This window comes from Panthera pardus, unplaced genomic scaffold (genome assembly GCF_024362965.1).
Source record: "Panthera pardus isolate Hobbes unplaced genomic scaffold, ASM2436296v1 HiC_scaffold_16, whole genome shotgun sequence".
NCBI classification, from domain to species: domain Eukaryota; kingdom Metazoa; phylum Chordata; class Mammalia; order Carnivora; family Felidae; genus Panthera; species Panthera pardus.
In genome coordinates, this window is record NW_026526721.1 from 51045968 (window position 1) to 51062145 (window position 16178).

The window sequence follows — 16178 nt, forward strand, 5'->3', positions numbered from 1 at the left end:
CTAGCAGCAACAATCATAAAACAGAAATTGAATGAGATACAAGGAGAAATGCAGAAAACATATTATAGAGACAAATTTATCTTTCCCAGCTCATGACTAATTCAATGGTAAAACAAACAAAACCCTAACATCAAATAAGACATTAATGACATCATTAATAAGATAAGCATTATATATATAAACTATTTATATATATTTTATAAATATAAAATATAAAGTATATAATATATACATTTATATATATAAATATAATACATATATATATATACATATATATATAAACTTATTTATACATCATTCATTACACTTCTGGGTCAAATACATATTTGTCATCACAAACAGTTTAAACTTTGCATTCTATTTATTATTTCACTTAACTATTTGTATCCTTTTTCTCTAGATTTCACTACTTACTTTTCAACATTTTTTTGTTTTCTTTAATCCAACTCCTCCTTTAAATCCTTCCACCCTAATTAGTATGTAATTAAGGTATAGCTGGGCTTTGGCTACATCTTTCCAGTGATCATTCAACAGGGTAATCACATAGGGTAATGCTAGAATGATCTTGCCAATGTGTAATTCTTTTATGGCTTCTCCCTATAATAATCTTTGAAATGTCCTTATTTCTAACTAAATTAAGTACAGGTTTTTCCACCTCTTGCAAGTTTCTCCAAAATTTGTGATGAAACTCCATTTCCAGCTACCCTTATTATACTCTCTTGTATTTATTTTATCCTTGTCTAGTATACTGTTGCTTTCTGAATATTGCGCTCACTTCCTGAGTTTGTAGCTTCCCCTTAAGAATTCATGTACATCAGATTCCTTCCTTTTCCTTGATGAATCCACCTAGCATTATGCATTTGTTTCATACTCATTGCAAAGCTGGAGGTTCTTGTGTGCCCCATACATGTATTCTTCATATTTGTGTAATAGGACATAATGTGTTTCTACTAGGTATTTAAGAGTGGGTAATATTTTGGGAAGAGTAGAAATCTGCACTACTTCCTATGTCATGAATTGCAATCACAGTCTGAATCTCCCATCTTTATCTTTTCTTGTTTTATATTTTTAAGAAACTTTTAGACCAAGTCAGGAAGATATTGCTTATACTCTAGATGACAGAATATTGTAGCTTTTATAAGGCTTTCATTAATATGGAAACAAGTGAGAAAAGTAAATAGGTTCAAAAGCGATTTAGGATTTAACACTGACATACATGAGTTGTAGATGAGATCTGATAGTTCAATCCTTAATCATTCTCGAGCCATTGTCCAATTTCTCTACTTTGCTTTGGACACAATATTGTTCAGAGAAATGGTCATCACGAATCTCATTTTCTCACCTCCTTCTTTCTTCACAATGCATTTCATTTTAGCTCTCACCAAAATAACCAATGACCATGTTGTAAAATTCGATGAATGTTGAGTTCAACACTTTTGGTGAAACTATTTTTCTTGCAACACTTGTGGTGACTATGAATACCAATTCAAAAATCTACATGTATAATTATGTAACTTTATTTTGTATTAATGGCATCTGTACTTGCTTTCTAGACCTCATCTCAGCAACCCAGTGGAAAATTTAATCATTATTGTCCTTTACAAGGTTCCCTAATCCCTTGAATTGTGAAGTATTTTGTGACCTCATGCAATGGCAAGGCATTTGGGGGATTTGGTGCTCCAACTATTCCTTTATAACAATCCATGTGGGTTGTTTCTGTGATGGACTTAGTCCATGTTCACAGGGCTCTCTCAAATCCAGTGTCTCTCTTATTTTCCTATCTCAGGTGTAAGGCTGTTTAAGTTCTCACATGACTGGTCATAATATGTACCTTGGATCTTATTACTTCTCCTTTGATACTGCTATGAAGTATTTTGGGAACTATCTGCCCCAATTATTTCTATTTCCCTTTCCCTTTTTTCTTCTTGCAAATCTATGGGGGGGGGTGGGTGGAGGGAACTTGAAGATTAATGGAAAAGAGCTCCTCTTTTCTATTTTTCAAAAAATTGAGCCTATGCCCACAGATTCCTAACTCCTCCTCCTTCAGTACCTGGCCTCACCTTCATTCCTTCATTCACCCCCTCCAAAAAAAAAAATGCTTTGACATCTGAAAGAAAAAAGACAAAATGGTCTGCTATGTATTTCTGATTTCCATCTGTTTCATATCTCCCTGTGTCTGTGAGCACAGCATTAAATATATGTTTGAATTGGGGAAAAAGAAAAAGGAAGGGCAAGAAATAGAGGTAAAATTTAAAATATAACTGCTTGTTATCTTACCATTTTCCTAATCTTATGTTCCCATAAAGGTTTGTTAATGTTTCTTTATGTGACTCTTTGTTTCCTTTAGGTGCTGGGAATCATTTTGACTTTCAATGCACACTTCTATAAGCATGTCATGTCCTTATTTTAGTTTATTTTATGATATTTTATTTACTTATTTAACCCCTCCCTCATCCACTATATACATTATTATATATTTAATGTATGTCTTCCAAATTTACTTTTAATACACACACATACTATATATGCATGCATACAGGAAAACAAAGATATTTAAATGTTCTTTATTAATTTGTATTTATTTATTTATTTAAATATTTATTTATTTAGATAACATGAACGGGAGGGCAGAGGGAGACAGAGAGAGAATCTCAAGCAGGCTTCATGCTCAGCTTGGAGTCCAGCCCAACATGGGACTTGATCCCACAACTCTAGGATCATAATCTGAGCCAAAATTAAGAATCAGAAGCTCAATGGACTGAGCCCCTAAATTCTCTTCAAAATAGATGCAAGAATTCACAATTCCAGTATAAACACTTTCAAGGCTCATATTATAGCACATTGTTGCTAGCCTTTACTTCTTAATTTTTTCTAATATTATGGATATGAAAGGTGTGGGTTGGCAGAATTGTAAACATGTCCCTTCCCATGTTCCCATGTTATTCAATCAAACACTAATCTACGTACTGCCATGAAGCAACTTTGCAGATAAAATTAAGGTTGCTAAATAGTTGGCCTTAAAGTAGGGAAATTATCCTGAATTATCTGGACAGGGCTAATGTAATCATGTGAATTATTAATAGCAGAAAGCAAAAAATTTGAGACTGAGAGGTAGGGGGAAAGGAGAGAGGAGGCAGAAGTGAAGTCAGAAAGATTCGAAGCATAAGAAGACCTTCACCTGTCATTGCTTTGAAGACGGAAGAAGGGAATCAGGAGCCAAAGAATGCATGTGGCCTCTTAAAGCTGACAGTAGCCCACTGGTTGACAGCCAGCAAGGAAAGGGAAACCTCAGTTGCTCAATCACAAGTAACTGACCTCGGCTCACAATCTGAATGAGCTTGGCAGCAAATGCTTACCACAGCCTCCCCATAAAATCCCAGCCTACCAACACCTTGATTTTGACCTGTGAAACCCAGAGCAGAAAAGCCAGTTGAGTCACCCCAAGTCCTGACTGATATTAACTGTGAGATGATATTTGTTTCTTTAAGCTATGAAGTTTGTAGTAATTTGTTATGAAAGCAATGAAATACCAAGTAATATCCCATTATTGCTTTTAATTGGCATTCTATTTCTGAGGTTGTGAATGTATTCAAATAATTGCACATTCATGTTTTAACCAAATGACTGCTTCATGTACATTGCCAATTGGGATTTTCTGCCTTTATTATATGCATTCGTAAAAATTTCTTATGTCCTTATTTTTGTATATTTTTCAGCAACTAGAAATGCTAAAAATAGTCTTTGCCCTGTCTAATTTTGTCTATTGTACTCTTCACAGAATAGAATTTTTAAGTTTTATGAAGTCAAATCCACCATTGATTCCTTTAAAATTTGTGCTTTTAGATTCTTCTTTAACAAATTCTTTATCAGTCCATTGTTATGGAGAAATGTTCTTATCCATGTTAGTATTACAGTTTCACTTTTCACATTAAGTCTTTAAACCACCCAAAGTTTGCTGCTTGTGGTGTGAAGTTGCAGTTGTTTTCACCCTAACCATGAGCCAATTCCCTCAAACACATTTTACTAAATAATCTAATACTTTGTAATATCGCCATAGTGCATCAGAATCACTAAAATGTTTGTGAATTAGCTAGAGTTCATTCAGAAAAGCAGGGATTTGTCACAGGAACTTGACCTTCCATAATTACAGAAGCTCGTTAAGCAGCTTATAAAACTAATTTCTCTGTGTCTGATGTTGAATCTTGAAGTCCACAGAGCATATAATCAGAAATAAGTTATATGTAAAGTAAAGGAGAATAAGAACAAACTGGATCCCCCAAGCACAAAATGGAGATCACAGGGAGGTGGTGAAACTGGTGATGGAGTGACTACTAAAAGTACACACAAACCTTGCCTAGGAGTTGAAGTGGAAGGATAATCTGGGGAAGGGAGAGCAGTTGAAGGTACAGGTACTGCTACAGACTAAGGAGGTCAGCCAGCAGGTCAGCCACAAGAAGTGTGAGCAACAACATGCCTGCTGCCCCAATGCCACCCTACAAATCTCACACAAAAATCTCTGTTTTGGTCCACCCTAATCACAATCACACAAAAAACATTATTCTGGGAAATTACTTCAACCCGGTGAAGTTCACACATTGCAAAGGCACCACAGCTTGTTAAATGTAGACTCTTGGAGTGAAACACCAAACTTTCTGATTCACCAGATCTGGGTTGAGATTCAAGTCTTGGCATATCTGTAAAATTCTCCAGAGATACTGTTGCTCTAAGCTACATATTGAGAATTATTATGTAATTAGTATATGTGTAACTATTGTAACAAGTCCCAGTTCTATTGATAATACAGTATTTTAATTAATGTGGCTTAGTAATATATCTTATTCTTTGTTATTCTTTTGTAAAACTGCCACAGATACCAAGGACTACATATGTTCACCTGTATTTTAGAATCATTACACCAACTTTTGCTTAATTTTTTTTTTAAATTTTTTTTTTAATGTTTTTATTTATTTTTTAGACAGAGAGAGACGGAGCATGAGCAGGGGAGGGGGAGAGAGAGAGGGAGACACAGAATCGGAAGCAGGCTCCAGGGTCTGAGCTGTCGGCACAGAGCCCGACGCGGGGCTCGAACTCACAGACCGTGAGATCATGACCTGAGCCGAAGTCGGACACTCAACCGACTGAGCCACCCAGGCGCCCCGTAATTTTTAAAATTAGAATGTATTGATACTAAAGATATATCTACCCATGTCTTTTAATTATTTTAATAGAGTTTATATTGCTTTTTAATAATGGTTTTAGGTATTATATTTCTTATGTCATTTCTACATAACTCATTGCTATTGAGAATATCATTTCTTAAATTTTCTAATATTTATTTTGCTAATAATGGATGCTGATTTTTTTCACATTAGTCTTATATTTGTCAAATTGTTTATTTTAGCTCTAACAGTTTTGTGTCTTTTTCATTTTAGTTCTGCTACAGAACAGTAATTTCAGATTTTGGTTTTAATTTGTATTTCCTAAATACCTGAATTCATTTTCATATATTTTTTAGCCCTATAGATAACCTCTTTAAAACTCTCCTTTTAGGTCATTTCACCATTTTCTGCTTTACTGTTTGCTTTTTTTTTCCCCCTTATTGATTTTTAGTTCTTTACATATATAGTTCTTTTTAGGATGCTTCTCTGCAATTTACTTCTTTTGCTTTGTGCTTCTCTTGATTTTCACTCTTTTAGTAAAGTCTTATGATGTTTATTTAGTTCTTACTCTTAATCCAATATATCATTTTTACCTTTTATTATTACCACATTTTGCCCTGTTTAATAAGTTTTTGCCTATCCTGAGTTCATGAAGATGCTCTGTGGTTTCCTTTAGGGCAATTTTTAGAGTTTTTGCTTTAAATGAGTGTCAGAGTTGGGAGTTTATAAATATTCTGGCATCATATTTCATTAGGACCAACATTATTATAAATTGAGAGATTTTTTTCATGTTATATACACTGTGACAAACACTACTTCACGTGATATATTGTCACCTTTTATGCAAATGAAGTCAATTAGTTTATTTAGAATTTTTACATTTATGTCTGTATTTGAAATTAATTGTAAATTCATTTTCTTGGATTCCATTATTCAGGTTTCATTATCAAGATTATACTTCACATAATTTTTTTCAGCACTTTTCTTTCTGTTTTTATTTCTAGGAAGTGTGGAATAGAGTTATCTATCCTTAAATATTTGGTAGAATTTGTCTAAACTGCCTGGACATGAACTTCTTGTGGGTAGTTTTAAAAATTGCCATCTCAATTATTCTAATTTTTTGTCTACGTATGATTTATATTTCATTTTAGAATGTTATTATAATACATTTTCTACTTTATGAGAATTTAGATTTTAAATATATTAGCATAGTATTTTTTAAATAATTTCAATACTTTAACAATGATTTCTTGTCTTTCTTATGTTTTATTCACTGTGTTAATTCCATTTCAATTTTTTAAAAAAGTTTATTTATTTTGAGAGAGAGAGAAAGAGTGTGAGCAGAAGAGGGGCAGAGAGAGAGGGCGAATCCCAAGCAGGCTCCACCTTATCAGTACAGAGTCTGACCTGACACCAGGTTGGATGCCACGAACTGTAAGACCATGACCTGAGTCTAAATGAAGAGTCGGATGCTTAACTGACTGAGCCACCCATGTACCCCTCAATTTACTTTCTGATTAGTCTTTTCAGAAATTAGATTATCTTAGTTTTTCAGCAACTAATTATACTAGCTTTCCTTCTTTCTTCTTTTCTCTACTCATTGATTCCAGATCTTTTGTTATTATTCCATTTGCATCTTGTCTTCTGGCGCTCCATCTTATGGTCTTTTTCTGGACCTCAGTCAATTCAGTGGGGCATTAGGTTTTGCAAACACATTTTTCTGTATCCATTGAGGTGATCCTATTACTTTTCTCCTTTGTTCTGTTACTATGTTGAAGTATATGGATTGATTTTCAAATGCTAAACCAACATGCTTTCTTCTGCTTCAAAAAGTTCTAATCAAAACCATATATATATAAACATATTTTTGTTGAAAGGACTAGATGAAATAGGACTGTCAAAATGTTGATAATTTGGGGCTTGGGTTCATGGCAGCATGTTAAAAGTATTCTTTTTTCTATTTACATGTAACTGAAAACCAGTTCAGCAGATAACATTGTATACTAAAGGGGCACCTATGTGGCTCAGTTGGTTAAGCATCAGATTCCGGCTCAGGTCATGATCTCGCAGTCTGTGGGTTCAAGTCCCGCATTGGGTTCTGTCCTGACAACTCAGAGCCTGGAGTCTGCTTTGGATTGTGTGTCTCCCTGTCTCCCTGCCCTTCCCCTACTCATGCTCTGTCTCTTTCTCTCAAAATTAAATAAACATAAACAAATATACTGTATACTTAGAGCATCAATCATCCTCTTTCAAAGTAAGTCTGTTTTCTCCTCATGGGAGCTAACAGATATATTGTTCACGGTGTTAAACAGGAGACAGCAGGCCCAAAATGGAGTCACTTATGCTAAACCCCACCAAGACTTAACATCTAACCTAACTGCAGCTTTAGCTTCTCCCAGAAATGTGACCTTTAACCAGCTAACCTGGAATTTCCTGGTTATACTAGGAAGTATGTGCATGCTGATACACCTTTTCTGTTCCCCTTAGGAGGGCAACCTTGCCTAAAACAATGCATTCTCTGCTAATAATTTTACTCACTCTCCATCTCTGCCTATAAAAACCTTTCCTTTTCTGCCGCTCATTGGAGCTCCTTTTTATTTGTCAGATGCATTGCTGCTCAATTCATGAATCTTTAATAAAGCCAGTCAGATCTTTAAACTTCACTCAGCTGAATTTTTGTTATTTAACAATGGTGGTAAAGATTTAAATTATACTTGTTTCTTCTTGAAAGCAGCAGCCAAAACTTTGAATCTTTTTTATGGTACCGCACCCCAGAGCTCCATGCAACACCTTTGTGGCTAGTTGTGTAAATTTGAAAGCTCACATTATAAATAGGACATTAATTCATTTATAATTGGAATGAACACATTTAGATCTGGGTAAACTTTGCATTCAAGTCTGTAGACATATTTTATCAACCTTTCAATTCCTTATTCTTTTTTTCACTGGTTTTCAATTAATATTTTTTCCTCAACAAAGTCAAAAGTGCTATCACTTCACATTTGCTTGGGAATCTGAACAATGCATTTCTCTTTTTAGTCAATATTTTGGAAACCTTTAATCAAGTCAATCAAGTTTTAGCTTCCTGTACTATTTCCAACTAAATTAATCCATCTATTGCTATAGGCATAAACTCACTAAGTCCTTCCTCCTATCTTTCCATCTTTCTATGTATTTTAGCAGAAAAAAATATTGTTAAATTTGATTCTTACAAAGGCAAGTGTAATGAAAATCCAATTTAACATATATTTAAAGACTCTATATTTGATGAATATATCATATCTTAGAAACCATATTAGTGGTCTTAATGTCATATATATTTTTAAAAGATGTGTTTACCATATTGTACACCTGAAACTAATATTACACTGTATGTTAACTAACTGGAATTTAAATAAAAACTTTAAAAAAAATTTTTATGCAAATAAAAACCAAAAAAATATCTAAATTCAACTTTAGATTGTTTATATCACATATATCAAGAAATCATAGTATTATTAACTTTAATAGGATATTTCCTTATAGATATATATTATAAGAGTTTTAATTGCTTTAATTGCTTTAATAATTGATTTGAGTAAATAAACTTCAAATGATTAAAATGTCAAACTATACTCTTGACAGGTCAATTTAAAATGGAAACAGTTAAGATCATTTTTTTTCCTCAATAAAATAAATAATTACACTTTCTTTGTAGGTGGTTTCACAATTGCATTGGAGCAGTCAACATAACATATGGCTCACAGAACACCTGCCTGCAAAAATATATTTATAGAAACAATAAACTAATTAATACCTTAAAGAGCCCCATGACTTTTGACACACTATGCTGTCCCATCAAATAAGACTTTATATTACTTTACTAGGGAAAAACATTTCTTTACCAGCATATAATCAGTGATTTAACTTGAAAAGATAATTTTATTTCTTTAAAAACTCCAAAACGATGCTCTGGGAAACAACAGATTATTGTGGTGAAATGATACCCCTCCACCATGCCATTGTACCCGGTATTTCCAAAGTGTTGGAAATAAACCCAGATATATATACTCAAAAACCTACATCTTTCTTTGGGTTGTCTTTTATTGTTGATATATCTCTTTAGCTCTGATTTTCAGTGTCTGTGTTTTATACCATGCAGTATTTGTGAATTTTACAGGAGAGATATTTAACTTTAATATCTAAATCCTTCATTTTTCATATTTCTTCATCTGTTTGAATTAACATCCCCAGCTTCTGCTTCATTCAAATACCCTGAGCAATAATAATGTTTTCACATAATTTGTAGCTCTCCTAAAGTTACATGCATCCCTATAACTCCTGGTGATCAGTTTGTTTGATAAATCAGACACCTAGTTACTCTTCTTCCCTGATTTTTTTTTACAATCTCCTTTATATTTTTCCCATTTAAAATAATCTCTTTCTTTGGTATTTGAGCAAAGATAGTTTCATGAAAAAAAACTTGGATAAAAACTGGACTGCTTTTTTCAATTCTTAAAATTCACTGCTATTTTTGGATTTTCATATAACTGCATTTATTTTTATTGTTAAAATCATTTGCAAAACTATCAATATTTTATGAAAAAAAATTCTGTCACTTACTAAATCATTAATATTCAAGGATGATAAGCAGATGCTACTTCCACATTATTTAAAAGCACATTGCAGTCTCATATCATCATCACATACGTTCTCAAAACAATTGCAAAGAATAGGAGACAACAAAGCAAGTGTGACATTTTTATCAGGATATTTGGAACAAAAATTGCCACGACAATATGCTACTTAGGCTCATTACAGTAATTCTTCCAACTATATGCAGTAAGAGCAGTTCCCAATCACATCCCAGGTAACTGTGGTAAATGGTAGAAGAGTTTGCCTCAGCAAAACAGTAAACAGGTGAATTAATCACTGTTTCCCTATATGCCAGCATTTGAGCAATTTAGAACATGGTTATTAGAATAATTTAAATTACTGCTAATTCAAGCAAAATTATTAAATATATTAACTATTTCTCTCTAATTCCATATTTAGTGTTTTAGGAATATTTCTCTAAATGCAGTTGTGGTCAGAGACATATCTTCAGTTAAAAATATGCAAATCAGGGGCGCCTGGGTGGCTTGGTCGGTTGAGCGTCCGACTTCGGCTCAGGTCATGATCTCACGGTCCGTGAGTTCAAGCCCCGCGTCAGGCTCTGTGCTGACAGCTCAGAGCCTGGAGCCTGTTTCGGATTCTGTGTCTCCCTCTCTCTCTGCCCCTCCCCTGTTCATGCTCTGTCTCTCTCTGTCTCAAAAATAAATAAACGTTAAAAAAAAAAATTTAAAAAAAAAATATGCAAATCATTCATAAATACAGAACAAGTTTATTATAAATGACACTGCCAGCCTCCAAATATGTTCAGTTTATTTTATTCACAAAGACCTCAAAAATAGATTTTTAAAGATATTTCACCTGTGTATCAAAAGTAACTTTTCTCTCTCTTTATTGCATTTATTGGGTCTTGCTAAAGCAACTTGCATGTTATACAGAGTAGTAATTTAGTCAGGAACAAATCTCTATTCATCATGAAGTCAAATCAGTTGAAATAATTCTTCAGTGTCTTAAAACTTTCTTTAGGGACTAGGTATTTTGGAACTTTTTATTTCTAAAGAATATAATCTGAGAAAAACATTGCAAAATCAACTTTAGAAAAGTGCTAGGCTCCACTTTCCTTGGAGAGATGAAATCTCTATAAAGTTTCAACTGAGAATTGGCCTGTTGTTTGTCTACATGTCACTTTACACATTAAGCAGAATTGTGCTTAGATATGGTAGACACAATAACATCATCCGGCCCCCAAAAATGCCCACCCATGTCCTACTTCCCAGAACCTGTGAATATATTACCTTAATGGCAAAAGGAACTTTGCAGGTATAAGGCTAATGCCTAGAGATAAAATTATTCTGTAATATACTGGTAAGACTAATCTAATCACATGGATCCTTAAAGTTGGAGAACCTCTGTGGCTGTGGTCAAAGGAACAGAGTTAGTACAGAAGAGGACCACAGAGAATGTGTGTGGTGCTCTCTAGAAGTTGGAAAAAAAGCAAGGAAATGGATTCTCTCATAGAGCCTCCAGGAAAAAAAGGCAGCCCTGCCCAAACTGTGATTTTAGCCCAGTGATAACCATGGACTTCTGACCACCAGAAATGTAAGATAATAAATTTGTGTTGTCTTAAGCCACCAAGTTTATGGTTTATTACAGCTCCACATACAGCAACAACAGGAAACTAGTGAAAAATATATATAAAGGGCCTCAAAAGGACATTCTTTTTAATCTGGTAATTACTTCTGAGTCTGGCTTCTTTCATTTAGTATGATGCTTTGGAGATTTATCCATGTTGTTGTGGGTATTAATGCTTCATTCCATTTATTGCTAAGTAGAATTCTCTTCTGTGTGTGTATTCACTCAGCAGTCAAAGGATTTTTTTTTAATTAAAAAAAAATTGTTTTGGCAATTATGAAGGAACTTACAAGTTCCTGGAGCTGTTTTCTAAAGAGATTGCCCCATTTTGTATTCCCCAGAGCAAGATATGAGAGTCTTCTAATTGTTCTGCATCTTTGTCATCACTTGTTATTGTCAGATTTTTTGTTTTATTTTTATTTTAGCCATTCTAATAAATATGTAGTGATACTGCATTTTTATTTTAATTTGGACTTCTTTCATTAAAAATCCTGTTGGGCAAATTTTCAAGTGCTTGTCTGCCACCTGTAAATCTTAGTGAGAGTCTTTTAAAATATTTTAACCCCCCCCTTTTTTTATTGGAATGTTTTGAGAGTTATGTATTTTAGATACAATTCCTTTATCAACTATATTTTGCAATCTTTTCTTCCAATCAGCAGTTTGTCTTTATATTTATTTCCTCAGTGTCTTTAAAAGTCCAAACATTCTTAATTTTGATTACACTTCAATTTATATTCTTTATGAATCGTGTTTTGTATTATCTAAGAAATTTTGGACTAATTTATGGTCACATAAATGTCCTCCTTTGTTTCCTTCTAGATTTTATGCCTAGGTATATGATCCATTTTGAATTAATATTTTCATATGCACAAAGGTATGGGTCAAGGTTGATATTTCTTTTTAGTGTGATATCCAATTTTTCCAGACCATTTGTTGAAAAGAATAAACAATCAATTTCTAGATTTTCTTTTCTTTTGTGTTTAACCTTTCACCAAGGGATGCCTGGGTGGCTCAGTTGGTTGAGCATCTGATTTTAGCTCAGATCTCACAGTTTGTTAGGGGTTAGTGAGTTCCAGCCCCACATCGGGCTCACTGCAGTCACTGTGAAGCCCACTTAGGATCTTCTATCCCCCTCTCTCTCTGCCCCTCCCTCACTTGCTCTGTCTCCTTCTCAAAAATAAAAACATTTATATATATATATATATATATATATATATATATATATATATATACACACATATACATATGTATGTATATATATGTATATTTATAATTAATCTTTCACCAAAACCACACTGTAATGGTCACTGTAGCTTTAAAGAAGGTATTAAAATAAAGTATCATGAGTCCTCCAAATATACTTCTTTCAAAATTATTTTGGTCATTCTAGTTCCTGATTTTTATATTAAAATTTTAGAACCATCTTGTCAATTATATATATATATATATATATATATATATATATATATATATATATATATATATGCCTGCTCTAGGATTGTGACTATTACCTTGTATTGTGTCTATAGCTCAACTTGGGGAAAATGTTGTCTTCTAAAACAAGAACAAGGTGTATCTCTCAATTTACTTAGGTTTTCTCTTATTTATTTAATAACTTTTGTAATTTCCATCATATACGTCTTATATTTATTTTGTTAGATTTATATCCTAACTATTCGATATTTTGGATTGTTATTGTAAAAGAAATTTTTTTTTAATTTCAGTTAGTAATTCTTAGCTGTTAGTAAGTAAAATACTAGTGAATTTGCATATTCTTTTTGTATCTTATGATCTTGACTAACTACTTATTTGTTCTGGTTGCCATTTTTGTAGATTCTTTGGTATGTTCCATGAAGGCAGTAATGCATCTGTGAATAGAGACAATTTAATTTCTTGATTTCTAGTCTATATGTCTTTTATTATTTTTTTCTCGCATTTTGCCCTGGCTAAGATATCTAGTAGAATGCTGAATAACGAGAACAAATACTTTATAATCTTTAGGGGAAAGAATTCAGTCTTTCATCACTAATTATATTAGCTGTTGGATTTTTGTAAATACTCTTTATCATAATGAGGAAGTTCTCTCTATTCCAACTTTGTTGAGAATTTAATGTTCTCAGCATCTGTTGACATAGCTACATTTTTCTTTTTCTTGGTATGTTGATAGGACAAATCACATCACTTGCTTTTTTGAATGCTGAATCAAGCTTGCATACCCTAGGAAATTCCAACTAGTTTACAGTGTATGTCTTTATTTTTTTCATAGTGCTGTATTCAATAGGCTAATATTTTATAGAGGATTTTTGCATCTATTAGCATGTAAAATATTGTTCTTGAAATGTATCTGTTCGCTTTTGGTTTCACAGTGATGGAGGACTCAGAAAATGAGTTAGGACTATTTTCTTCTATTTTTCAGGAGGATTGTGTGAAAGTTTTATTCCTCCATGAAATTACTAGTATAGTCTATCAGCAAAGTCATTTAGGACTTTTCTTTTTTCTCCTGCTAGAGGTTTTCCAGTATAAATTCAATTTCTTTAATAGATACAAAACTATTCAGATTACCTATGAGCTAGCTAGTTGCTTTCAGGTGTATTTATTTTGTTTTGTTTTATTTTTCCAAAAAATTGTCAATTTTATCTAAGTTATCAAAATGATAAACATGGATTTGTTTGTAATATGCAATCTCTATCCAAATCTCAATGATGTATTTTGCAGAAATAGAAAATTCGTTGTAAAATTAACCTGGAATCGCAAGGGACCCTAAATAGCCAAAAGAATCTTTAAAAAGATGTATGAAGCTGATGACTCACACTTCCTGATTTTGAAAATTACTACAAAGCAATAGCAGTCAAAACAATGTGGTATTGGCATAGAAGAATGGAATAAAATAGAGCTCAGATATAAACTCTTACATATATGGTCAAGTAATTTTCAATAATTGTATCAAAATCATTCAATGGGAAAGGACATTCTCTTGAACAAACAGTGCTGGGAAAACTGGATATTCATAAGCAAAAGGACAAAGTTGAACCCTTACCTAATACTGTATACAAAAATTAACTCAAAATGAAATAATACGTAAAATACCTAAAAAATATAAAACTCATATAAGAAAACATAGGTCGAAATCTTCATTTCATTGGATTTAGCAATAATTTCTCAGATATGTACCAAAAGCACAGACAACAACAACAAAACAGAAAAACTGAACTTCATGAAAACTTTTAAATGTTGTGCATAAAAAGACACTAGCACCACAGTAAAAAGGTGACTATGCTTTTAAGGTCGGTCTGCCATGATGTGATATCCTGCTTTCATTCCTAATAATTATAATTTCAATTACTCTTTTATTTTCTCAGAGAGATATGACAAAATATTGACTGAAAAATTTTAAATTCAGAAATCTGCAATAAGTTTCCCTATTGTCTGTTTTTTTTGTGTGTGTGTTCATTTTCATTGATTTTTTTCTCATCATTATTTTCCTTCTGTTTTCTTGCTTTGGATTTAGTTTTGCTTCCCTATTTCTTGAGATGAAAGTTTATATAATTGATTTTAAAACTTTCTTCTTTTCTAATATTAGCATTTCATGCTATAGATTTCTCAAAAATACTTTAATTGCACTGACAAATGTTGACATGATATGTTTTCCTGTGTATCAATTCAAAATATTGTTAGTTGTCCTTGTGATTTCCTCTTTCCTTGCAGGTTATGGGATTGTATTGTTCAATTTCCAAATATTTGGGGGTTTCTACCGTTTCTAATTTAATTTTGTTGTGATCAGAGAACATGCTTCACATAATTTTAATTCTAAAAAAAAGAAAATTTTTTTATGATCCAAGACATGGTTTATGTTGGTGAATATTCCATATCCATGCCAAGTATGCATTCTGCTATTTCTGGATGGAGTAAATCAGAAGAGAGAAGGCAAAAGCGAAGACATGTAAGTATTTGTGAGGATGTATGAAATTTCCTTGCCATGTAGATTTATGCTGGATTCACATTTCATTAATGAATACCCTTCCCCAAATCACATCAATCAATTTTCAATCTTAGTCTTTGTATATCATTTTTTTAATTATTTTCACTCAAAAGTGCTAAATTGGTAGATTATAAAATTCCAGGTGTTTTTCCCCCCCTTCAGCACTTAGAAGGTTTTACTGCACTATTTGATCTTATTAGAAAGTAACCTCTGGAAGATCAATGACATACCATGTAAACCACTCTCTTTACAGCACCTCACTCATAGAAATGTACTCTTTGAGTACATTCAATATACAATAAATATTTTTAAAATATTAATCTCATCACAAATTATAATGATATTCTGAGCTTAATGGGATGGTACTATAGGCTTTTAAAGAGGGAATCATATATTTTATGTTTTCTATTTATTTCTATTTGCTTATTGGATCTATTTCTAGTTATTTCAATAACTATTGCTCTTGTAGGTTAGCACATAATGTGTCACAAGGAGTAGTATAGATTTTTTTAAATTTTATTTTGAGAGAGAAAGAGAGTTCAAGTGGGGGAGGGGCAGACAGAAAGAGAGAGAATCCCAAGCAGGCTCCATGCAGTCAGTGCAGAGCCCAGATATGGGGCTCAATCTTACAAACCACGAGATCATGACTTCAGCTGAAACCAAAAGTCAGACACTTAACTGACTGAGCCACCCAGGCACCCCAGTGCAGAAGATTTTTAATGAATCTTTTGCTTCTTGTTAGAGGAGATGATGGTGATATGGACAAGAATGGTATTAATAAAGAAAAGAGTAGACTTAGAGATAAATGCTATTGCTAG